Here is a 27,701-nt window from a genome sequence, read left to right on the forward strand (position 1 = left end):
GGGGAACTGGTCGTTCACGCTGAAGTCCGTTCCTTTCAGCTCTCTGCCGCGACTCTTCACCTGTTCCTTCTGTTTGAATTGACTGAATTTGGCCACAATAGGCCGTGGTCTCCCGGTCCGCGACCGCGCGCCCCCCAAGCGATGTACTCTATCGAAGTCGATGTTCTTTACGGTGTCCTCCGGCAGCTTCAGGTGGATTTTAATGAAGTTTTTCACCGTTGCCTCTGCGTCCTCTCCGGCAGTTTCTGGAATACCAGAAAACACAAGATTATCTCTCATGCTACGGGCTTGTAGATCGATAACGGACTCTTTTATTTTTTTATTTTCAATGTTTAGCTGGGTCACGTTATCGGTGAGAGATTTAACCGACTCCCGTAGCGTGGCATTTTCAGCGGCAAGCGTTTCCACCTGCCGCTGGCTGAATTCCAGGGATTCTCTCAGAGATTTAAATTCCCGGTGTAAAATCTCCACCAGGGACAGCCTCGCATCGAAACTGGACAATCGCTTGTCGATTGACTCCAGGATTTCTGCGATGTCTTTGCCGGCAGGCGATGTTGTACCGGGGGAGTCTGCCTGGCGACTTCTCTTCGATGACGGCGTCTCGATTTTGGCCGGGGAAGATGCACTCTGGGCCTTATGCATTACTAAATCTTGAAAACAGCGGTCGATGTAATCTTGGAGAGCGTCTAAACTCTCCCCGTTGTCCTCCAGGGTGTTAGAGATGATAAAACAGATGTTGTTAGTTATATGACAATTGATTAGTATATTTGGTAATACTGAAGCTTGGAAAACCTTTGTTAAACTCTATGCTACCATTTGCTTTTTCTCCGCCAAAATCTCCGGCGTCTGACGTCACCTACAACATCACTTCCGTCACTTACCTCCTCTTGAGTCTTGAGTCAAGTCTGGGTGCTTGTGTGGGCAGAAAAGTGTCATTTAAGGAAATTTATCTTGTCTGTGCACACTGTAAGGTATCAGACTGGTCTGAGCTTCATATGTGGATTTTATTTTAATGTTGATTTAGATGCAGGAGGAGGATCAGTACTCACTCAATTTGATGCAGAGCTCTGTAATTGCCATATTGTACCTTGCATGGGCCTCACTATTTGACTGAATAAAAGTAAGATACAATGAAAGGGATAGGGTACTACAGTACTTCCTTTTCCTGTTCAGCATAGACATCACAGCCACATGTGGGGGATTTTTTTTTTCTTTAACTGTCACAAGAAAGAACCACTGTTACTGAGCACAAGACATACAGGGTGGGAATTACCAACCCGTTCTCACTCCCAAAGCGTAACATTTTACGCTAGGTGACAAATCGTCACCATATTACGTTTTCGGCTACCCACCACGTTCCTAAATGACGACCTCGGAAAAAGAGGAAATATGAGAACCGTCTGGCCTGAACCTACACATGTTCGCTCTTTTTCTTCAAATCGCTTAGAAACACGCTATTTAACATCATTAAAGTCCTGGTTAAGGTCAGGAATAAGGTTATGGTCAGGGCTAGGGATAAGGTTAGGTTTAGGGCTGGAATACAGGTCTGGAACGTCTACTACCGCGGGAGCGTCATTGCACTGGATTCCAGCCATAACCCGCCGCGTACCATAAGAACGCCGAAGGTCTCCTTTCGCGTTCCTCAGGAACGCCGCGGGACGTGACAAAATGTCCACATGTTACGCCTCGGGAGTGAGAACGCTCTGGAATTACAGGTGGAAACAATATGGTTTATTTTATGTAGTTACTTAATTACGTTATATAAAAGTAAACATCATCCAAATTAATATGCGAGTTAATATTATGGCACTGCAATGCTAAAATAATATTGGTAAGTTTTTAAGGTGGTACAAATTTTGTTTTATGTAAACTTTGGCACTTTTTATTTAAATAATTCAATTCAATTTTATTTATACAGATAAAGCCAAATCACAACAACAGTCACCTCAAGGCACTTTATATTGTAAGGTAAACCCTACAATAATACATTCAAAGAAAAACCGAACGTTCATATGACCCCCAATGAGCAAGCACTTTGGCGACAGTGGGAAGGAAAAACTCCCTTTTAACAGGAAGAAACCTCTACCTCAGAACCAGGCTCAGGTAGGGGCGGCCATCTGCTGCGACCGGTTGGGGTGAGAGAAGAAAAACAAGATGAAAGACATGCTGTGGAAGAGAGACAGAGATTAATAACAGATATGATTCAATGCAGAGAGGTCTGTTAATACATACTGAGTTATAAAGGTGACTGAAAATGAAAAACTCAATGCATCATGGGAATCCCCGGCAGCCTACGTCTATTGCAGCATAACTAAGGGAGGATTCAGGGTCACCTGATCCAGCCCTAATTATATGCTTTATCGAAAGGAAAGTTTTAAGCCTAATCTTAAAAGTAGAGATAGTGTCTGTCTCCCGAATCCAAACTGGAAGCTGGTTCCACAGAAGAGGGGCCTGAAAACTGAAGGCTCTCCCTCCAATTCTACTTTTAAATACTCTAGGAACAACAAGTAGGCCTGCAGAGCGAGAGCGAAGTGCTCTAATAGGGTGATATGGTACTACAAGGTCATTAAGATAAGATGGGGCCTGATTATTTAACCCTTTAAGACGTACCATAGAACCAAGTCCGCCAGAGCTGATATTATATTTTTACATGCTGTAGTGCCATTTCTGGGAGCATTTCAAGTTGATATACATCAATACAACCATTATAGCCCAAATTTTAATAATATGTATGCATTAAGTGCATAGTAATTACATAAATTGCAAAAAAGTGCAATAAACTACAAAACATTTGAAAATCGTTTTTGCTTTTTTAACATATATTTCTAGTTAGAGAAATTTAAGAGGCTTATCCCTCAAAACTGTAAATACAAAAAAGTTCCACAAAATGGTCTCCAACCACAGGAAATTTATTTTAAGTGTCTTCATAGACCCACCACATGTCTTTTAGATCCAATCCCCTCTTTACTTTTTAAAACACTTTATGGATTTTTTGAAGCTGATCTTTTATACATGATGAATTGCTCTCTTCAGTTGGGTGTCTTCCCTGCTGCCTTTAAAACGGCGGTGGTGAGGCCCCTTCTGAGGAAGAGCAATTTGGATTGTAATGATTTTAATAACTACAGACCTGTATCCAACTTACCATTTTTAAGTAAAATTTTATAAAAACTTGTTTTTACTCAGATTAATGACTTTTTGAATGATAGACAGATCCTGGAGATATTCCAGTCTGGATTTAGGGTGAACCACAGCACAGAGACGGCTCTCCTAAAGGTTTTAAATGATCTTAGATGTAACTGGGACTCCCAAAAGCTCTCAGTCCTGGTGCTACTGGATCTAAGCGCAGCCTTTGATACAGTAGACCATTCTATTCTTTTAAACAGACTGAAACACATGGTGGGCCTCTCTGGTGCTGTAGACAACTGGTTCACTTCATATCTCTCAGACAGAACTTTTATGGTGAGTATGGATACATGCTCCTCTAAGATCCATAAAATGACATGTGGTGTGCCTCAAGGGTCGGTTTTAGGCCCTGTACTTTTTAATTTGTATATGCTCCCTCTCGGCGGTGTCATCAGGAGGCATGGAGTGAACTTCCACAGTTACGCGGATGACACTCAGCTGTACATCTCCGTGTCTCCTGATGACACCAGACCAATGGATGCCCTTTTTAACTGTATTTTAGATATAAGATCTTGGATGGCAGAAAACTTTTTACAGCTTAACCAGGACAAAACTGAAGTTTTAATCATCGGTCCTGAGGCTCAGAGAGAGAAACTCTTGTCTAAATTACAGGCATTTTCACTATGTCCTTCACTACAAGTGAAAAACCTGGGTGTTATTTTCGACTCTGAGCTTGGTTTTATCCCACATATTAAACATGTAACCAAAATTGGATTTTATCATCTAAAAAATATAGCCAGAGTCCGCCCTATTCTCTGTGGAACTAAACTGTCACGTATGCAGGTAAAACAACTTTTCAGTTTCGAGCAAAACAAGTCTAGATACTGTGTATGTGTACAGGCAGCCTATGTGTGTCTTGACCTCAGTGCATGACCTCACTCGACAAACAAAGACATTTTAGAAGTATACTTCCTGACTCCGTTTGAGTCATCTGTTACCAGGCAGACTCCAATGCAGCAGGCTGCTGAACACACACAGGCCTCTATTCTGTTTACAGGTTATATGTGGTGTATTGTAAGCATGTATGCAATCCTTTCATAGCTTGGGTCACCTTAAATTACTCAATAGATCGGCCAGACGTCGCGCTGCCCGAAGCTTCAGACCATCATCAATTAACTGACCGAGCTTCAACTCTTTAATTAGCACAAAAATGCAATGTGTATAACATGATTACAGTTGCACCTGCAATGAAAGATTATTATGTAATTATGCTCACACCTGAAATACAAACTTTAATGTAACATCAACAGCTTCAATAAATGCTCTGATGAAATGATAATGATAAATGATACGTAATGCAATAGTAATGATAATGGTTATGAATAATAACAGTAAAATAATATTCTAATCTCGACAGTACAAAGGAAGGACAACGCTGTCCACTGAAAAACTCAGGCAGGAAGACCAAACAACGTTGGCAAAGTCTGGAGAGGCTTTAGAACCATCTCGGGCCACAAAGGTCAGAACTCTCTGCCTGGGAGGGATTTGAGGTGGGCAAATGAACTGAATCGTTTCTTTAACAGATTTGCTTCATCCATGAGGCAGTCTCCAACATCAAAGAGTAGAGGAGATGTATGGCGTTATTTTTGTGCCACTATTCTGAGCACACATAAAAAAAAAATTGCAGGTGCAAGTGTTGCATTTTGAGGAGAAATTTATTTTGAGCGAAGAAAAGTTAAATTTGAGTGAGTGAACAAAATTCATTGCTGCGTGTAATTTCTTCTTAGTATAGAAACTCTGTCGTGCTAGCTAGTATGCAGTACGAGTTATTGTAACTGACTGGAAAAAGTTAGCACAAAGAAAATAAACTACACCTAAACGTTTATATCTGACCCAGATAGACTGCTGTGGACAGCTACAGGTACCTTGGTGTTCATCTGAACAATAAACTGGACTGGACTCATAATTCAGAAGCCCTCTACAGGAAAGGGCAGAGCAGGCTGTATCTGCTGCGGAGACTTGGGTCTTTTGGAGTGAAGGGCCCACTCCTGAAGACCTTCTATGACTCTGTGGTGGCCTCAGCCATCTTTTACTGTGTGGTCTGCTGGGGCGGCAGCATCTCAGCCGGGGACAGGAAGAGATCGAACAGGCTGATCTGCAGGGCCAGCTCTGTTCTAGGATGCCCTCTGGACCCAGTGGAGGTGGAAACTCTCTAAAACACTCTGACAGTGGCACATTTTTATTTTTATTTTTTGCTACACATTTTGAATTACAGTAAGATACAGGTCAATGACATATTAACAGAAAAACTTTAACCACTGATGTCTGCAGTAAGGGGATTCAATGCCTTTCTTAAACTATGGGAAGCATTGGGCTGTCATAGATAGAATCAAACTGTGCACTTGCAGGTAATGATCTCTGTTAATATAAAGTTTTAAGTGATCACTATTTTCCAGGAATTACATATTTCTAACCTGAAAAGCTATGGCAGATTGTTATCAGGGATTTAGACATTACTCTCCATGAGCGTCATCAAAAAACAAAACAATTTGTGTTATTTGGTGTAAAAACTGAAGGTTCCTCTGATATATATGTCACAGGAGTGTTTAGCACTTTTATTGATACATGGTGGCCCAATATCTTGATGAGACTGGGTTTCCCGTTATTTTTATCATACAGCAGTATCTTTACCTGTTAGCAGCTACACTAGAGCATGCTCTGTTTTGATTTATTTCTTTATTCATTATTTTCTTACTTATATGTCCAATGAGAGAAATTTTCACTATTCCATCACAAGAAATAGATACCGTAGCAGGCATTTAAATCCATGTAAATATTGTGCACACTATGATTTTTGTGTGAAACTGACTGGGGTTTTCCTAAAAAAAATATTTACATGTTACAGTAACAGTTGAAGAAGTCTTAAGACCTGCAAGTAAACTAGCTAATCCGAGCTGTTATAGGGCGAGAGGTGAGGTTGCCAGTCAATCGCAGGGCTGACGCGCAGAATCAGACAACCATTTGCTCTCACATTCACATCTATTTAGAATCACCAATCACCAAACCCTGTTAGTTGCATGTCTTTGGACTGTGGGAAGAAGCCAGAATACCTGGAGAGAACCCATGCAAACACAGGGAGAACATACAAAGTCCAAACAAACCAGCTGGTGGATTTTAATTCAGGATCTTGTTGCTGTGAGGCAACAGTGCTAACAACCATGCCACAGTGCTTCCCCTTTAACCTGTACTAAATTTTAATTTCTTCATAGTTGCTCAGGAATGTCATTTCTTATTCTCCCAGATTTAAACCCAGTGGGAGTTTCCCCCCAAAGAGGGACAAAAGGACCCCCTGATGATCCTCTACGTAATCACATGAGCCAAGGTGTGAAACTGGGTGTGGGTCACAATCAGCCAGGGTTTCGGGTTAGCTCATTGTGAAACCTGGCCCCACCCTATCATGTGATTTCCTGAGGTCAGATGGCCCAGGATGTGAGTGGGCGTTAAGGCGTCTGGGAAGGGAACTCAAAACTGGATTATAGATGGCAGACAGTTGGTGTCGTAAACCACCACCTCTGTTCAAAGATGGTCGCTCACAGTGGACATAAATGGCTTCTTTCTCTCCTCTTTCAAACCATCTGTCCTCTCTGTCCAAAATGTGAACATTGGCATCCTCGAATGAGTGACCTTTGACCTTTAGATGCAGATGGACTGCTGAGTCTTGTCCCGTGGAGGTGGCTCTTCTATGTTGTGCCATGCGCTTGTGAAGTGGCTGTTTGCTTCTTACATTTTAATGATAGTATGAAGTTGAAATTCCAAATCCTGCCCCTCACACACACCTCTTAAATAATTAGGCCCCATCTTATTTCAAAGACCTTATAGTACTATATCAAATGACCAGACTTTGCTCTCAGGCTGCAGGCTTACTTGTTGTTCCTAGAGTATTTAAAAGTAGAATGGAGTGAAAGAGCCTTCAGTTTGCAGGCCCCTCTTCTTTGGAACCAGCTTCCAGTTTGCATTCAGGAGACGGACATTCTCTCTACTTTTAACACTGGTCTTAATCAGAATCAGAAATACTTTATTAATTCCGAAGGAAACTATGGGTTACACCAGGCAGCATGCTGGTTGGCGCATGCACACTCACAAAGGAACCCTCCGACCAAACATACATCACATTGGGGAGACAGGTCAGAGTGGTAGGCTGATAAGAACAACAACAAAAATACACAACATGAGGTGAGAAAAATGGAGAAAAAAGAACTCCCCACAGAACAGTTTGAGAACAGAAAAAACACCTCAGCACCAAAAAGCACATGAATCTTAATATACACCATAGAAACACATGACAAGCAACAAGGGCAGGTATGGCGTGAGAGTGACCCGGTGTAGAGCAAGAACGAGACAGAGAGGCTTTCAGAGGTTTAGAGTTAGACGAGACTAGATGAGGACATAGAAGCCGAGCAGGGAAGATAAGGCAGGGAGAGCGAAAAAGATGCGACCGCCGTCATCAAAACTTTCTATTTTGATAAAACATATAGTTAGTCCCTGATCAGGTGACCCTGAACCCACTGCAATGGGCCTAGGAAGCAGTGGATTTTCTTATTAACTCACATCTTTTTTAGTCTCTTTGAGTCTCTTTGTCCTGTCTTCCCATAGTCGTAGTTTGTTTGTTTGTTTGTTTGTTTGTTTGTTTGTTTGTTTGTTTTCCGTTGTATGGGTTTCTCCAGTCTTTATCTTACATACAATATGAAACAGCTTGAGGTTACTGTTGCTGTTATTTGGCACAAAATAATGACCTGCAACATGGACAATGACGGTTCTAATGTCTGCGTTTTATGTGTGTATGGACATGAGCCATCGTTGAGCTTGGCAACTTTGTGCTGATCTATAAGAATGCAGAAACATAAGAACATTGTCTTCAACCCATCATACATATGAGCCAGTCAACCAGAGAAATAGAATTAAATGATGGCTTTACTGAAGGTCAATTATGCTCAGTTGCTTAATAATAATCAGATTATAACCCGGCATATAAAGTATGAATATTTTTAAGTTAACCAGTGTAATGAAACAGAAAATACAGAAAATGATCTTGTTGTTGGTGTGTATGTGTGGGTGGTGCAGGATAGCAACACACATGAGGCACTGATCTTGGAATGTATGACTTTTAAAATACATGATGTATTAAAAACAAATTGTTTTGGGTAAAGTTTGATTGACAAACACAGACTTTTAAGGAAAAAGTAAAATGAAGTATTCTATATAACTGGATTAAAGGAATTATGCTAAAATGAATGTTTGTCAAAATGAAATCTAATTGTAGTAAGACTGCATGATCTAAATGAAACATGAAGTGTTTATAATCGTATGTGTGTATGACTGTTCAAATGTGATGGGATTTTCACTGTTACAGAAAAAAAAATAATGTAATGAATTCATTTTAAAGTTTAAATTATATTTGAAATGCATGTATGTCGAAAAAAAGTTAGAAAGAGATCAGGTGTTTTTATTTGCTCAAGAATTAAGAAGACTTGGATTTCCACCTAGCACTATAAAATATGATTATACATTTATGTGGTTTTATGATAGTTGTGTAGCGACACACAGCTTAGGATCAGATACTTGCACCAAAAAGCAATGTCAGATAAATCAGTTTTTTTCTTGCAAGGAAAACATGCTATTGCAATCTCAGAGGAAGCTCAGAGGCAGTCTCGTCACCTTCCCTTATTTATATCCTAACATAGTTTCATACTACTTTCAGACACACAGCTAAGATACAAGGTCACATGGAGGTTTTCTTTCTTCACAGCATTCATATTTTATGAATGCTGTGCTGTAAGTTTGTTTTTTGTACTCTCCCACCTTCCAGTAAACTCTGTTCCTCTTCCTTGGCAGGGTGTGATAACTAAAACAGAGACACAATTGTTTGTTTTTTAATGAGAAAAGGTTTAGATCTCTATCTAAGATAGATCTAAGAATGTTTTTTGTTTTTTTTTTTTGCAGTTAATGTATCACTAGACTGTGCTGGACTTTGTGATCAACTGTACAAAAATCACAAAATGCCGCTCCCCCACACATCAACAAACAAAGACAGATTACAGAGGGGGTGATCTGTGGCAGCAAAATGGGAAAATAGAATAAAGTAAAAAAATAAATAAAATAAAGTATTTTCTCCAACTGAAAATGCCAATGGTAACAACACAATCAGAAACCCTGCAATTAAAATAATGAAAGATTTACTGGTAAATTTGTGTGTGCATTTGGCACTAGTGGGGTTGGAAAGACTGGACTTATTCAAATTTCTTGAAGACTTATCACCTGTCATCCAAGAAACGTCTTCACTTTTAAAACCAAAAGGTGAAAAGTCCCTAAAGTGTGAGTGTGAATCATATGTCTTATCACATGAGCCAAGGTGTCAAACAAGGAGTGGCTCATTATTAGCAGAAGTTTTCAGTGAAACCACTGTGAGACTTCCTTCCTCATCATGTGATTTATCAAGCTCACCTGACTCAAAATGTTAGTGGTGGTTCAGGCACCTGAGAAGGGATCTCAAACGGCATTTTAGATAACTAACAATTGATGTCTGAGTCACCTCCTCTGCCCAAAGATGGTCATTCAAAGTGGACATAGATGGTTTCTTTCACTCCTTGTTCAAATCATCTCTCTTCTCTGTCCAATGTGAGCATCCTCGAAAAAGTGACCTTGTCCTGTCGAGGTGGCTCCTCTATGCTGTGCAGTGCTTTTATGGAGTAATAGTGTCAATGTTAAATAAAAATGTCAATGTTAAATAAAAAGGCTTACATAGAAATAAGTGGTTGTGTGAATGGGTGAATTAAAAGAAAACCTTTAATATCATGATCCGGAGTCCGTGACTTTATGTTTTAGTTTTTTTTATTATTCTGTGGTTTTGGTTACCTGGGGTGTTTGTACTCTTCTGTTTCATGGTTCATGTTCCTATGTTCTGTGTCCCCCAGTCTGTGTTAAGGTTGTGAGTTATGTCATTACGTGTATGTGTTTCCTGTTTTACTTACTGAAGATCCGTGTCTGATCTCAGTATGTTCAGTTTACTTTTCCCCTGTCTCGTCAGGTCAGATTACTCCCAGCTGTGCCCTCCTTTTGTGTCTCATTCCCTCGTTATCCTTCTGTGTATTTAAACCTCATGTCTGCCTCTGTTAAGTGCTGGTTTGTCTGTGTTGTTCCCCTCGGTCTCCCTGCGTATGTCCTCATACCTCCCTGCATCTTGATTTCTGGTTAGTTCTTTTCATTTTAGGTTTTCTTAGTTCATGCTCACCTTGCCATTTCTGTTTGTATCTACTTTTGTTCAATAAACACTCACCTGCACCAGAGCTGCCGCATTTTGGGTCCTTTCTACAAACTCCACACGTCTGCCACACCGGGCGTGACATTTAACCCCAATAATACAAATAATTAAGTCAGCATAATGAGTTATTTAAAGAAATCTGTTCTGAACTTATATTTAGTATAAAATCTTAACTCAATAGTACATGGAAAAAAAATACAAAAAAATCCATACAAACAAAAACAAGATGGGGGGGGGGAGAGAGTGACTGCCGTCTTGAAAGGATAGTTTTTCAGAACTAACGAATGGGAGTAGCCCTTACTGAGTTTACCCTAACTCATAAAACAAACGCAGTAGAATGTGACATCCTTTCTCACCATAATACATCTTGGAGAGCTAGGAGTGAGCCAGCTAGAAAGGCTGAAAAAGTGGGGGTTTCAAGTTCCACAGCAAAAACTGTGTTTCTTCTGCCACAAACTTGGCCATGTGGTTGCTGATTGTATGAAACTGGCACTTAAGCGGAAAGCGCATCCAAAGGGAAGAAGGCCTGATTTGAAAACAGTCAGTCGTGGTTCTCAAACTGACAAGGTTGTCAGGCCCAGCAAAGGACCACACTTGGGGCATAGTTGTTTAAGGGGCTCCTGTGGCCAGTGTAAGGGGTCAACTAACCCTGAGCTGCCGCTGGTTGACCATTTCTCAGGTCCTCAAAATGACTTGCAGGGAGACAGATCTTGTATAAAACCACCACTCAGACCTGCACCCCTTGCTAACAAACATGTCTGTGTTTCAGTAAAGCCTGCTAGCTGCCTGCTGGGTTCTCCACATGTGATGGTTCGAAGCCCTTGCTATCACATGGGACACTGTTTCGAGGGTCTGGGGCCACTCTCTGTCAATGTTGCGAACCCACTGAGATGGGGTTGGCAGCTTCCGCAGGAAATGCCTAACCGTTGCGATGGGGTTTGGTAGGTGGAAAGCCTACAGCTTTGGTGTTGAAACAGTTATGGACTTGATTAATTGTTTTGTTTATCATAATCATTTGACAAACCACAGGTTTGTATTTATGGGAGGGGGTGTTACGGCCCTAGCAGGGCCTCCTCCTGAAGGTGCCTGTGTGGGCGTGTCCCACCACCTCTTCTGCCTGAGGTGCCACCTTTCCCTTTAGTGCAGCTGACTCTCGTCAGTAATTAAAGAGATTTAAGCCCAGGGAAAGGTGAGCTCTGAGCCAGAGTGCCATTAGTGTGGTTACAGCTAGTGAGCTGAGTGTTTGTGGTGTTTGCAGCTAGTGAGCTGCACTCTTTTTGGCGGCTTGTCCGTCTCTTTTAGTTAGTTTTGATTTACGGCCTAGAAGCTGCTCTCAGCCGTGGCTAAATGACTCTTTAAAAATTCAAATTCAAATTTTATTTGTCACGTACACAGTCATACACAGTACGATATGCAGTGAAATGCTTGACAACTGCTCGAGACCTAAAGAAAACAAAAAAGGAAAAGGCTATAAATAGGAAATAAATATGAAAAATTAAAAAGGGTAAATTTAACTAGGAAGGAATAAAATATAAATTAAGGTTAAAAATGAAATAACTGTACAACACACTGGGAAAGAATAAGATAAAATATATAAATTAAATTGAAAATAAAATAACTGTACAACAAAATACACAATATAGAACTATATAAGAATGTATGAACAAATACACAAGAAGTATAAATAAATATATACACAATAACAGCAGCAGTGATTTAAGTGATGAAGTGAAAACAAAGTCCAGAAAGTCCAGTGTGTGTGTAAGAACCGTATGTGTGGGTCAGTACTGTGTGGTGGTGTGATTGTGATTGAGAGACCGTATCGCCTGCGGGAAGAAGCTCCTCCTCAGTCTCTCTGTGTTGGTCTTCAGGGAGCGGAATCGCTTTCCTGACCTCAACAGAGAGAACAGTCTGTTGTTGGGATGGCTGAGGTCCTTCACGATCTTCCTGGCCTTGGTCCAGCACCGCCTGCTGTAGATTGAGTGCAGGTCAGGGAGCTTGGAGCGGATGGTGCGCTCAGCTGACCGCACAACCCTCTGTAGAGCTCGTCTGTCCTGCATGGTGCTGTTCCCTTTATGCGCTTTACGACGCGTTTGCCGCCAAGCTGACGGTGGAAAAAAAGATAGGCTCCAGGTGTCTTTTGATATCCTTCGCAGGACCCACCTGGAATTTCAGAAATCTGCTAAGTTGGCTAAAGCGGCTTTTCTGTCGGGTGTCATTGCGGATAATAGTCACAACCCACGTATTTTATTTAAGACTTTTAACTCATTGATCAATCCTTGTCCTGAAACGCCTAGATTGGCTTCCTTAGCCCTTTGTGAAAATTTTTTAACTCATTTTACAGGCAGAATCTTATCTCTAAGAGTCTCACACCCCCCTGTGATGAGTCAGGCCCCAGCATTACGATGCTCTACTAACCTCAATCAGTTTGATCCAGTTTCGCTCCCTACTCTTAAGGGTATAATTGATCACCTAAAAAACTCAAACGCTGCTCATGACATCCTTCCATCTCGCATTATTAAAGATGGGTTTAACATTATTGGGCCCTGTATTTTATCATTAATTAACCTGTCACTGTTATCAGGTTGTGTTCCGGCTGCTTTTAAACATGCTGTAGTGCAACCTATACTTAAAAAGAGCTCCCTTGATCAGAATGACCTCGCTAACTTTAGACCCATTTCCAAACTCCCGTTTCTGTCTAAAATCCTAGAGAAGATTGTTCATTCCCAACTTCAAACTTATTTGGATGCAAATAATATTGGGGAAAAATTTCAGTCGGGGTTTAAGCCTCGCCACAGCACGGAAACTGAGAGTCTTTAATGATCTTCTTTCAATTGCTGACTCAGGGCGCCCTGTGGTGTTAATTTTGCTTTATTTGTCCTCTGCTTTTGATTTGGTGGACCATAATGTCCTTTTAATGAGGCTTGAGCTTCTGGTGGGCATCACGGGCAGTGCCCTTAGCTGGTTTAAATCCCATCTCTCAGAAAGGTCCTTTTCTGTCACCATGGGTACCTACGCCTCCTCCATTGCCCCTGTTACCTCTGGTGTCCCCCAGGGGTCTGTGCTGGGTCCCATGCTGTTCTCTTTATACTTGTAACCCTTGGGCCGAATCTTTGATAAATACAATATTTCTTTCCACTTCTATGTGGATGACATTCAAATCTATTTTGAACTAGCTGAGGATGTCACATCGTCGTTGCAACACTTCTCCGATTGTATGAATGAAGTTAAAATCTGGCTACTGAGCAATTCCCTCATTCTAAATGATAACAAGACTGAAATTGTAATCTTTGATACTCCCTTCTCTCGGGCTGAACTAATTGGTATTTTTGGGCCCTTTGCTGACTCCCTTTCTGACACTGTGAGGAACCTGGGTGTTGTCTTGGACAGTTCCTTCAAGTTGGACAAACATGTGTCCTCTGTAGTTAAATCGAGTTTCAATCAACTATGTCCAATCTCTAAGGCCAAGCCCTACTTACCACGTAAGGACCTGGAGAAATTTATACATGCCTTTGTTACATCAAGATTAGATTACTGTAATTCCCTTAACACTGGTCTCCGTTCTGCCCTTGTTCACAAACTTCAGCTAGTTCAAAATGCGGCTGCGCGTCTTTTAACTGGAACTGGCAGGTTTCAGTCTATTACTCCAGTTCTTTCCGACCTGCACTGGCTCCCTATTAAATTTCGTATTGATTTTAAAATCTTATTGCTCACTTTTAAGATCATAAATAACACCACGCCCAGCTATCTTACGGATCTCCTCAGCTTTTATACCCCTGGGAGAGCGCTTAGATCAGCAGGCCAAATGCTCCTGGTGCGACCTAGATCTCGGCTCAAGACCAGAGGTGACCGCGCATTCGTCGCTGTCGCACCCTACCTCTGGAATAACCTCCCTCTAGCTATTCAGGCGTCTGATTCAATTCAATCTTTTAAATCTCGATTTAAAAACTTATTTGTTTAGCCTTGCTTTCCCCGCCTCCTAGAGCCCACATTTTTGCTGTACTGTAAGTTATCCTTTTCGCTTTATTAATATTTATAATGTTTTAACCTTCAGCCTTCCGGGTTGTGCCTACTATGCCTGGTGTATTATTGGTTAGTTATGTCACCCGCCTGTTAGTATATTTTATTTGTGTTTTGTATTTGTATTTATTATTGCTCTAACTTGTTCTGTGAAGCACTTTGGCATACCTGTGGTTTTTTAAATGTGCTATATAAATAAAATTGTATTGTATTATTAAGGACCTTAATAAAGGGAAACTAAAACTGGTCCACCAAACAGTAAAGGCTGAAGCCGTCTCAACACAAAGTTGACCGTGTAACTTTATGAATGACCACATGTTTTGTGATGTGTTTACCTTTCAATGATAATCTGCTATTATCTATGTATTAAATATGTTTATGCAATTTATTTCAATAAAAAATTATTTCATCCCTTTTTTTATCTTCATGTATGGATTTTTGGAGAAACAGAATAAATATACTCTTTCCTATTCGTTTCTGGATCAAACTAGCATAGACACTGTGTGTTTAAGGTTAGTGTTTTATCAAATTTGTCATGATGGTTCTTTTTCATAATGCTAAATGATGTCAGGTGTCCACCAACCACTGCTGTGTGATCTGTAACCCAAAGCTGTAATATACAGTTATACATTAAAAGACGGTATGATAGTTATATAGTAGATGCTGATGCAGCAGTGTAAAACAAATAGTAGTGTGATCATCTATCCAATTTAGGAGCCGATGCTACAACCAAAGAGCACACAGGAGTTTAAAGTACACACTTCCTTTTTCACATTCAAAACAGACGAGGATTCTGTGTATAGTGTTGAACAACGGTGAAAACTTACTCAGAGAACCAAATGGTATGTGCATAATGTTATTTAAAAAATATTTCTATCTTTACTTTCTTTTGTGTGGTTCTAAATTAATAAATGTAAATGCTATAGTAGCTCTACTATTTTGTGCTAGTATTAGACTTACACATGTTTACATGCAAGTTTTCTTCCTATATTTCTTCTTAGCGAAATACAATGTTTGGTGCAACCCCTGCTAATTTAAGGTTTAAAACAAAAGATGTCCCAGAATTTTGTCATTTTAACTACACTACTTTGCACATTAAAACACTTAAAATTTTAACCAGAATGGCAAAATGTAATATGAAACATTATTTTGTGATTGAAATTTATGCTTCAGTACAGGCACTACAGTAGTATTATATATTAGTTGTTTTTTTTCCTACTTGATATAAAATGGTCATCATGATATAATTGTATTTATAAATTTCTAAATAAATGAATCATAAGAGATATTTTTCAGACTGATTGACTTAAAATTATAAGTGCATTGAAATATCACTGTTTAAATTTCTCTTAGATTTTCTATTCAGCTGTCAGTATTGTCAGTTGATAAAGCTATATGCTTGTATGTGATTTTTACAGTAATTAAATAATAATCCTATCCATATTTTTGGACTTCATTTTGCAGCAATCCAGGATGTTGCCCCAACTTTGCCAACTCATCTTTAAACCTCAGTTGTGTTCTTCTATTTTACGCCACACTGTGATCCTATTCATTCTGACAGATATTGTGACAGGTAACATTGTCTCATACTTTGTCAACTAAGGTGAATAATTTATACAGTTATTGTAGGTCTGGAGATATTTTGCACTTTTTCCTCGGTACACCGCAACAATAAATATGAAAGTGTCACAATTGGCTGTGTGCAGGCAGGAAAAGACCCAAAAACAAACTCACAGAAATGGGACTTAAACTCAAAATAAAGCTTTATTTGCTGAAAGAGGGGAAAAAAGGCAATACAAAACTGAACTGGAAAAACCTAGGAATCTAAATACACGGGGAAACAGGGAGGGAGCAAACTAAACGTAACACAGGAGATGAGATACCTTCAAAGTAAGAGGAGCAACAGAACACATGGTGCACACAGACAGGGGACTACCAAAGTAAAACAGGAAGTAACAGGAACACACACAGAGACAGAAACAGAGCCATGAGCCTCCACAGTTACATTTCAATAAAAGCAAAAGAAAAAGTTGTTCTCCCAGCAAGAGGTAAATTATTGGCAGAAGTAAATTACTGTAAGAACACATGACTGCTCTTAGACCATTTTGTGGTTGAGTGAAGTATTGGACACAATAAATGAATAGTTGGAGTTTTTATCAAACTTGTCTCCATACTGATTAAAACATTTTATTGCTGAAATAATTGAACAAAACACAATGCAAGAATGCATTAACACCTCTTCTTCATATATGAGCATCATTCCTAAAATCTCTGTAACAAAACCAAAACATGGTCAAAATCTCATAAACATCACCCACTATAGGTATCACAGACCTTTACCGCCGTAAAAGTAGGATTTTTCAGCTTACTAAAGTAATCTCAGATCAAACCCTGGGTTTGATTCAACATAACAACTAACCTGCTCTGAAGGAGGTTGCATTCAGGATGATATATCCATAAGTATAAAACCTATATCAGCTAACCAGTCAGACCTCTGTAAGAGTGTGCCACCATTAATTTACTTTTTAAAGTTTAGTGTGTAGAAGTGTAGAAGTCTTTAGGTTTCAAATAATATATACAAACATTTATACTGATATCTTCATGTATTTTAAAAATGGTACATGACAATGACAAGCGGATTAACTTGCAAAGTCAACATTTTTTTGCATTATTTCTTCTCTTGTTTGGCTGCACATGATTTTAGCCTGTAATAGTTCTCTGTAAGAGTTAAATTATTAATTATAAGTTAAATTATTAATATTTTATTATTATTATTATATATTTTCTATACCAGTGCTACTGTTTTGTACTACTAAATTTTGTACTATTAATATTTGATTCATCATCTGATGCCAACATCAGTGATTTTATGTGAGTTCATGGCAAAATTCAAAAAACAAAAAATATTTGCATAGCTCTATGGCCTTTGATTTTTAGTAATAGGTTTGGTGGAGGCAGGCCCATGATTCCACCATGCCACAATAGAAGCAAGTATCCTTCGTTGTGTTTTTTAATCTGGATGTCATCAAATTAATCAGAGATACCAAAATTGTTTTAATAACAATTATGGTATTTTTTTCAGTCTCCATATTTTATGGATAAAACTTATTTTTCTTATATTTCTCTTCAAATTCAAGACTTCCTCCTGAAATACAGTGATGCTGCTGCTACAGCTGATTCTATCCAGTCAAGACAACGCTTGAGTTTCCAGCACATGTATTGTAGTATGCTGCAGAAGCTTCCTAGAAGTGGCTCTCAACTCTGTTACAGAGAATAGCAACAGAATGATTTTTTTTTTTTTTTTTTTTTTTTTAACTTTTTATGGAAAAAGGTGCACAAAGCATCAAAAAAGGCATATAGGGAGTTGGTTATGGGTAAAACAGCAAAGAGAATCTGGTTCTTTTGATGTAGCTCAAGGATTACCTTCTAGCAGTAACAATCAAGCAGTAACAAATTCATTATACTTTTTTTGTCTTTTAAGCATTTTTACAGAAAGTATTAAGCATTTTAAGACATGCAATTGCCAAATGCAACATGTGTTTGTTTTCTAACATCTGAGAATTATGGGTGAGATATAAGGATGTCTTAAAAGGAAAACTATATAAAGTTATGACCATATTTAACATTATTTACACTGAACTCTCTCCCTTTTCAGTGACTAATGTCAAAAGTGGCGTAGAGGATCCACCTGATGGAAGGAATGGTACATATTCTGTTTTGTGACAGACTTTTAGCATATATATAATGCGTGATTTCATTCTTAATATACAATTTGTTTAGCCTGTTCTTTCATTCAGTTCTTAATAGGAAGAGCTTAAATGCACACAAAGATAATGGTAGATTTTATGTTTAGTGCTGGTCTTTTTATTCATATTTTGATAGTCTGTCATCTTATGTGTTATTTTTCAAAAACATTATTTTATGTATTTTATCATTTCAGGTACAGACTTTGCTGAATCTTTTTACATCCTCGATGTGGTGGCTGTTACTTTTAGTGGCTTAGTTGTTGTTGTTGTTTTGTCTTCCGGAGGTATCGCTATTTTCTGTAAATGCAAAAAGCAAAAACTCAGTAAGTATTAAATATTATGTTCAGTTTTCTTTGGCCACTTTGAGACTTTCCTCTGTATTAACTGGCATTTCCACATCCACTACATCATAATTTAAACAACTTCTATGTTATCAAGAGTTTCAATCTGTATTTATCTTTAATTAAATATTTCTTCTATCCTGACCTTTCATCTGTGCCATGTTTAGGGCAATACATTTTCTCAGCTAAGCTGCAGGGACAAGCTCAGAAGACACAGGAAGAGCTGAACATATTGTCAGAGCTCAACACTCAACTGTTGGAACTGAAGAGGGGAAATCACCAAGTAAAGGAAGAATTCAGACTGTTAGACGAGACAATTAAAGAGCTGGCAGAGAACAAAGAGAAGCTTCAGCTGGTAGAGATCAAAATAGCACAGACAGAGAAAGAAAAAGAGACAGACAAAACAGAAAGATACTTAGAGGAAAAACAAAGTCTCCTGACTGCTCAGCGTAAACTGGAAAAGAGAAAGGAAGAACTGGAGAATCTACAACTGAATATGGAGAAACAGCTGCGGCAAATAGAGGATATAATAAGCAGAATGAGAGAAAGGAAGACAAAAGTAGAAAACATTTTAGAGGTGATTGACTTGAAGCTGGAGGAGGTAGAATGTCAAAGTGATACAACTCGTCTTGTGATAGAGCAGTGAGAAAGAAATAATTTACTGCTACTTTACTGTTTACTACTAATACCATTACAGTTGATTTTAAACCAAGCATCAAACGTGATTAAAGTGCAGAATTTAACCTTGACTCAAATCGTTTAACAAAACCTTTTCACTGTCATTCAAAAATAATACAGTGTCTGATTTTCAGGTGCTCAAATGTGATTGGACTGTTGATAGTTGTAAATGCAAGATTGCTTCTAATAATTGGAAGAGCCTCTTTTTTTTTTATTAATGCCTGTCTAAACCCAGACTCCATAGACATCACTGAATGCTATGTTTCCTCCCTTCAGACGCTTTGTCATGCTTTTGCTGCAGTTGCCTTTCATTGCTGCTTGTTTGTTAATCTCTTTGTTCAGTTTTGTCTTCAAAACGTCTGAAACGCATGCTCTGTTGTTTGTACGCATTTACTGATTTAGCTGCTTTTAACTTGTTTTATAAAAACCCAAATTCATCAACATGAACATTTGTTAGAGCAATCTTTTAAAATTGTTTACAGGTTATATAAACTATAAATAAACAGTACGTAAAGAATAAAGTAACAATAAAGTAAAGGTTGACAATAAAGAAAAGACAAGAATTTGCTAAAAAAAAAAAAAAAAGAATTTTTTTTCAGTGAAATGCTTCCAATTTGATTGATGGTGTTTTTGTTTTTCGGTTATTCCTTAAAAATTATTATCCCAAGGATATTATCATAAGAAGAATCATGCTTCTTTGTAGTTCATCTATTAACTGCTCAGTGTAAACTGGAGAATCTACCACTGAACATGGAGAAACAACTGCAGCAAACAGAGGATATCATGAGCGTGATGACACAAAGGAAGACAAAAGTAGAACCAAAAAAGTGATTAACTTGCAACTACAGGTGGTAGAAAGCCAAAGTGATATGATTCATCTTCACACAGACTATGGAGAAAGAAATAATACACAATCTGCACTGAACCTGTGTTACTTAATGATTAACTTTATTATGTGAACTATGTATCTTAAACAATGAGTTGAATATAAGTATCATCTACAAAAAATCGATACATTTGATTCACTTTATGATAAATTGTATTCATTTTGTTTAGTACGACAGGAGAAAATGACTTATCGCAATTGTATTTACAGAGAGATTGACAGCAGGTTAAGGTAGATGGGAATGTACTAATGCATGAAAAGGGTGGGAGAAAAATAATGGGTAATTTAAAAAGCCGAAGAATTAAAAAAATGGAAAAAAAAAAGATGGATGGTGGGAAGTTAATGAATCATGAAGTGCAGAGGATTAGTAAGGTGGAAATGAGGGCAGACTGTTCCCTGAAGAGGGTAGAGTAAAAGTTCAGTTATTCCAGATGACACACCCTGTGGAAAATTTATCAAATAAAAATTAGCCCATAGCAGTGACCCAATAATTATTAAATAAAAAGAAGAATTATGAAAACTATTTGGATGTAATTATGACTTCCATTTCTGTGTGCTGTCATTGTCACAATCCTGTGTCGAGTGACCCAGTGTTTTGTGTTGTCTTATTTTTTGATGGTTTATGATTTATGTTTAAATTCATTTAGTTTATCTTAAACACAGGCAGTGAAGACACAAGGAGTATCTAATAAACAATGAACTATAACAGAGCAAATTAGCCAAAGCAGACTGAGCTTAAGTCTCCCTCGCCCTCCATTTGTTTCAGTAATGTCTTTAGCTGTGTCCCAATTTAGGGTCTGCCTTCGTAGTCTATGTTGGCCTCACCTCCAAAGACCGAGAAGGCCGGAAGTGCGAGGCTGTGAAATGGGACGGTCTAGCCTCTGTTGCATTGCTCAGGTTGCAACTATGAAACGCTTCATACAGCATTGTTTGACAGAAATGAAGGAGAACAATTTTTTGTTCATATGTTTGCTTTTGTATGAGCTTTGTTTGATTTGATAAGTATCTGAGGCTGAGCCCACAAGACTGTAAAAACATGAACAACAGATATTTATATTTCCTGTCAGCTTAAATCTTCACTCAAAGACAAGTATCTTTGACAGTGTATATATAGATATATTATACATAAATATTGTTCATTTATTATGTTGGCATTACTAAATTTGGCTCAATGCTTTCATATATGTGTAAAAAGAAAATGTACGAGCTGTGAAAACTGTTTCTGATAGAATGAAGAGTAGACTGATATATGAAATATTCCTTTATTGGGTGAGAAAATCAGAATCAGAATACTTTATTGATCCCTGGGGGAAATTATTTTTTGTTACAGTGCTCCATTTTAAACCAACATTAAGACAAGACAGACAATACGCTAATACGCTAATGACCATGTCATAACTGCTTTAAGTCATACAGAATAGATATCAGAGCCTTAAACAGGCTGACTTCTGCTAAATGGGTCAAACTGGGCAGAAAGTACACAAACACATAACATCCTTATAGAATATGATGTAACACTATAGATCAACTTACCTCAGAATATATAAAGCATATAAACAATTACAGCAATATGATGCAACAAACACAGCAGTGCTACTGATCCAAAATACTCAAAGCTTCATAGAACTGAAACAAACATTTATTTTTAGCTCCATTCTGCTGCTGATACATACTTTACGTTTCTGAACATTAAACTAGTTGCTGCCTTTCATAGTGTGTAACTTGAAGGCCCTGAGTACTTTCTCCCACACTGAAAACACTGGGATGATAACATTATTTGAACATTACCTAATAAGACTGATTCAGGACAGACAATTAGTTATGTTAAACTTTTCTAACAGTCCTTCACAAACAGGGAACAGTCTGTCTATTCTCCATCTGTCAGCTGCTGCTGGCTCTTCCTCCTCCTCTTCCTCACACACTGCTGAGTTTGTCCTGGTGGATCATCAGGGGTGCAAAGCCTCACAGATGATGTGCAGCGGTGGGTCCCTCAGTCTGTCCTCACTCTGGACACTTGCAGTCGTCACACATGGAAATCAAATGTGTGATAAGCTGCAGGATTCAAACACAAGTGTGACTTATACAGTGGGGCAAAAAAGTATTTAGTCAGCCACCGATTGTGCAAGTACCCCCACTTAAAATGATGACAGAGGTCAGTAATTTGCACCAGAGGTACACTTCAACTGTGAGAGACAGAATGTGAAAAAAAAAATCCATGAATCCACATGGTAGGATTTGTAAAGAATTTATTCGTAAATTAGGGTGGAAAATAAGTATTTGGTCACCTCAAACATGGAAAATCTCTGGCTCTCACAGACCTGTAACGTCTTCTGTAAGACGATTTTCTGTCCCCCACTCGTTACCTGTATGAATGGCACCTGTTTGAACTCATCATCTGTATAAAAGACACCTGTCCACAGCCTCAAACAGTCAGACTCCAAACTCCGCCATGGCCAAGACCAAAGAGCTTTCGAAGGACACCAGGAAAAGTATTGTAGACCTGCACCAGACTGGGAAGAGTGAATCTACAATAGGCAAGCAGCTTGGTGTGAAAAAAATCAACTGTGGGAGCAATCATCAGAAAATGGAAGACATACAAGACCACTGATAATCTCCCTCAATCTGGGGCTCCACGCAAGATCTCATCCCGTGGGGTCAAAATGATCATGAGAACGGTGAGCAAAGATCCCAGAACCACACGGGGGGACCTGGTGAATGACCTGCAGAGAGCTGGGACCAAAGTAACAAAGGTCACCATCAGTAACACACTACAACGGCAGGGAATCAAATCCCGCAGTGCCAGACGTGTTCCGCTGCTGAAGCCAGTGCATGTCCAGGCCCGTCTGAAGTTTGCCAGAGAGCACATGGATGATACAGCAGAGGATTGGGAGAATGTCATGTGGTCAGATGAAACCAAAGTAGAACTTTTTGGTATAAACTCAACTCGTCGTATTTGGAGGACGAAGAATACTGAGTTGCATCCCAAGAACACCATACCTACTGTGAAGCATGGGGGTGGAAACATCATGCTATGGGCTGTTTTTCTGCCAAGAGGACAGGACGACTGATCCGTGTTAAGGACAGAATGAATGGGGCCATGTATCGTGAGATTTTGAGCCAAAACCTCCTTCCATCAGTGAGAACTTTGAAGATGAAACGAGGCTGGGTCTTCCAACATGACAATGATCCAAAACACACCGCCCGGGCAACAAAGGAGTGGCTCCATTTGGCTAGGCCACTCCAGGACTTTCAGTCTCCAGACCTCAACCCCATAGAAAATCTGTGGCAGGAGTTGAAAGTCCGTGTTACTCGGCGACAGCCCCAAAACATCACTGCTCTCGAGAAGATCTGCATGGAGGAATGGGCCAAAATACCAGCTACTGTGTGTGCAAACCTGGTAAAGACCTATAGTAAACGATTGACCTTTGTTATTGCCAACAAAGGTTATGTTACAAAGTATTGAGTTGTATTTTTGTTATTGACCAAATACTTATTTTCCACCCTGATTTATGAATAAATTCTTTACAAATCCTACCATGTGGATTCATGGATTTTTTTTCACATTCTGTCTCTCACAGTTGAAGTGTACCTCTGGTGCAAATTACTGACCTCTGTCATCATTTTAGGTGGGGGAACTTGCACAATCGGTGGCTGACTAAATACTTTTTTTGCCCCACTGTAAATACATGTTCATACTTTTATTCCACAATCAGAGAGAAAGAAACAGAGAGAGAGTGCAGGACAGACAGACAGGTGAAAGTCTCAGGTGTACACACTGCTACAAAACGGCACAAGAGAAGCAGGATTTAGTGTTTGTGTTATTACGAGTGCTAAACAAGAAGAGTTCCCAGATGGTACAGTGGACACATGTGTGACTCCTGTGATTAAAGCATCTTTTTTTTTTCAGCTTAACGAGTGAACCGTCAGCTCGTTCAAACACACGTTAAAGTCCGTTTGGCTCGACACCACCGAACAGAGGCAGCAACATAACATAGCTAACATTAACAGTGCAGTGAATCCTGCTTGTGCCGTGATATCCAGGACTGCAAACCGAGCAGCATCACTGACTTTCAGCTTGTTGTGTTGAGCTACTGTTAATATCAGAAATGTCTGGAAATGTAATCTTGTCCTTTGATTTCAACATAAGACTGAAGACTGAAGATGACATAAAAGTAAAGATTTAAACAGGTTTAGATCTATTACACTCACAGAGCACTATAGCCTGCTAACATGGAAACTTTAAATAAAAATAAGTGTAATTTGTTCTCTTTTGATGTAATAATAGAGTCCACATAATTATCAACAGCTATATCCACCCTGGGGGATACTGGTGAGGGAGACCATCAGGACCAAGCTGGGTTTCCTGGGTCCAGAGGTTCGGAAAAGCTTCTTCACTTTCTTTCATCACAGCTGTCCTGTGATACAAGTGATGACCTTTGACCTTCATTGGGTTTTATTTAATGTTGTCAAAGAAAACATCATATGCTCTTCATGCAGCCGAGTACATTCAGTGTTTAAAACAGAAGCTGTGCTGGTCTGATATTTCTGACACACCAAACTGAGTTACTGTTAATGCCGATATACAATGATGATGATGTGTACTTCATTGATCCCCGTGGGGAAATTCCTCTCTGCATTTAACCCATTCCCTCAGTGAAGCAGAGGGAGCAGTGTGTAGGGGCAGTTCCTTGCCCAGGGGTACCTCAGGGTAGCCATTCAGTGGATTCAAACTCCTGACCTTTCTATCACAGGGCCACCACTCTACCTACTGAACTAATGCATAAGGTGATTTTACAAATATCTGAAGTTTTATTGAATAGGTTGTAAACAAATAAATGTTATCTCTGCTATGTTCATTTACCCAGTTTTATTATGATTAAAGGTTAATCCTGATAAAGAGAGAGTGAAACTGCAAGGAGAATGCTTTTGCTGCTGTATACTTGTTTTATATCATTTACAGATTAAATATTATCCCTGGCAGTTTGATGTGATGTCTGACAGCCTTACTGGTTTACTCCTTATTAGATGTTTTTTTTGTCTTTGTGTCTTTTATTTCATTTTATTACTTTTCTTTTAATCATTCTTATTCACTTCTGGTGGGGGGGAAAGGGCACTGATAGAGGGTACTGATCCTAAATATATAGTACAACATATAGCATGTACACATTGTGTAAGTAAAGCAGCTACTCACACATTACATGACTATAAAAACAGATCATTTAATATTTCTTTCTCACATAAGGGCATTGCGATGATCTCTGTATTATTACATGAATTGTACTTTTTTTTAGAACGCAAGTATTAGCAAGTATATCTTTTTCTGTCTTTTTCTTTGTATCCTGTTATATCCAGATTGTATTTAAGAGATCTTTGAGAATATTTAAAAGAATCCTCAAGGGCTAATCGTATTAAATGGCCTGCATTTGTATAGCGCTTTACTTAGTCTCTAATGACCCCAACGTGCTTTACACGTTCAGTCATCCACCCATTCACACACATACACATTCACACTGGTGATGGCAAGCTACATTGTAGCCACAGCCACCCTGGGGCGCACTGACAGAGGCGAGGCTGCCGGACACTGGCGCCACCAGGCCCTCTGACCACCACCAGTAGGCAAACATGGGGTTAGTATCTTGCCCAAGGATATTTGGCATGCAGCCAGGAGGCAGCCTGGGATCAAACCACCGACCTTCTGATTAGTGGCTGACCTGCTCTGCCACCTGAGCTACAGGGTTCGGGTTATTAAAAACTCAGTAACAATATTAGTAGTATATCATATACCAAGACCTATGTAAACTTAAGCACTTAAAAGATTTTAGTTAAAATCTCTGGATTCAAATGGACTCGCGTGCACATCCAAATCACACGACCACTTTAAGATGGCAGTTCAGACATCAAACTATATCTCAGTTATTAATCATAGCAGTGGTGTGGATTTGATTGACAGTTTGATACAAATAAGTCCTACACCTTAAAAAAATAGCACATATGATGACAGACCTCAGACGGCTCACTATTTGATAACTATGTTATCTAATTATGTGTTTACATACTTTCTCTAGATTTTGGGATTAGCTTCTGCAATCCTGAGATTTTCCCAGTACTACTGTGTCTATATAAGGACATCCTCATACATGAGCATCATTTCTGAGACTCCTGTACCCAAAAGAAAAACACTGACAATCCACTGACCTCACCCTATGTCATCACATATAATCACATACCTGTGAGTTAGTTGGTTAGTATCCACTAACCAAACAGTACAATTAATTTAATCCTCAAAGTTTAGCGTGTTGAATGTAATAAAGTAAAGTTTAAGACTCTGTCTACAAGCTTTGCCATTTCAAACTCAGTTTTTCCTATATTTTCTCTCCCTCTCCCATAACCTTGATACTGCCTTGTCTCATTTGATCTCCTTTGAGATGTGAGAGATTTGGGGTGTTTAGCATATTTGGAGTGTGTAGTTACTGTTTTGTGTTGTTAGTGTGTAGTGTAGTCAGTAGTTTTGTTTTGTGTGTCAGAACAATGAGGCCACTGCTAATTGTCACAGTTGCTACCAATAAGCCACCAAAGACAGACTGCAGTGTAAACGCTGTTATCAGGTGGAAAAGAGGAGGAGTGATACACCTGCTGTCAGGCCAGCAGGTGCAGGTATCGGCTTGTGATGTGCTCCTCTTTCTAATGGTGGACACAATTTTTTTTGGAGTGGCACAAATAATTTGTGTGGCATATTATTTGATGCAGAACACCTGATTGTTCTGTAAATAGTTTGAAATGGTTATAGAAAAAACACATAGGCTGCATTTTTAGCTAAATAGCTGCATGCAACTTTGTGTTTTGCAAAACTTATGCATATATTTTTTAAAATGCACAATTTATTTTTGCATTTCAAGTTATGAAAATGATTCATTAAACATGTTTGTGGTTGTTACAGTAAAAAATATGACTTTAACTCTAACTTTTTTGTCTCATTTTAAGTCAGTTCTTTTAATACAAAATCAAAAAATAAATTCAGACATGTGAGGTTCCAGTTTAGATTAGGGAGACAGACACTATAAAGAGTAGGCTTTAAATGTTTCTTTTTGCTAAAGCATATAGTTAGGTCTGGATCAAATGACTCTTAATGCAGCTGATTATAGACATCACGCAGCGAGTGTTTCTTCATCATTTACCATGCATTTATGTATTACTCGTCATTTAATTTTTAGTTAATATCCATGTCTGTGTAAATGTGTTGCTGAACAACCGTTGTCAAATACAATTATACATGATATCCTGTGATTTTATGATAGTTGGAGCAGATCCTTCCACTAAATGGTACGCAGGCGGTCAAAGTACACACTTGCCTTATTCACGTTCAGCACAGCCGAAGATCCTGTAGCGTGTTGAACGCAGGTGCAAACTCACTCAGAGAAACAACCGGTAAGTGTGTGATGTTACTTAAATACAGTTTTATTTTAGTTTTAATGGTGGTTCTTTATTGTAGTTCTAATTTGATAAATTGCAGACTGGTTTTCTTATTTTATAAACTGTGTTAACTCTATTTGTTAGCTAAGTTTTCATTATATAGAGAATACTATATTTTA

The 27,701-nt window shown here is 38.9% G+C and overlaps 1 protein-coding gene across 1 annotated transcript in view; it reads left to right on the forward strand.

The window, feature by feature from the left end:
• Window positions 1-27,701, forward strand: part of LOC143416678 (CD276 antigen homolog) — a 56,034-nt gene that overhangs the window by 23,112 nt on the left and 5,221 nt on the right. The window lies entirely within an intron of this gene.

Source organism: Maylandia zebra, linkage group LG3 (assembly GCF_041146795.1).
Source record: "Maylandia zebra isolate NMK-2024a linkage group LG3, Mzebra_GT3a, whole genome shotgun sequence".
NCBI lineage: Eukaryota > Metazoa > Chordata > Actinopteri > Cichliformes > Cichlidae > Maylandia > Maylandia zebra.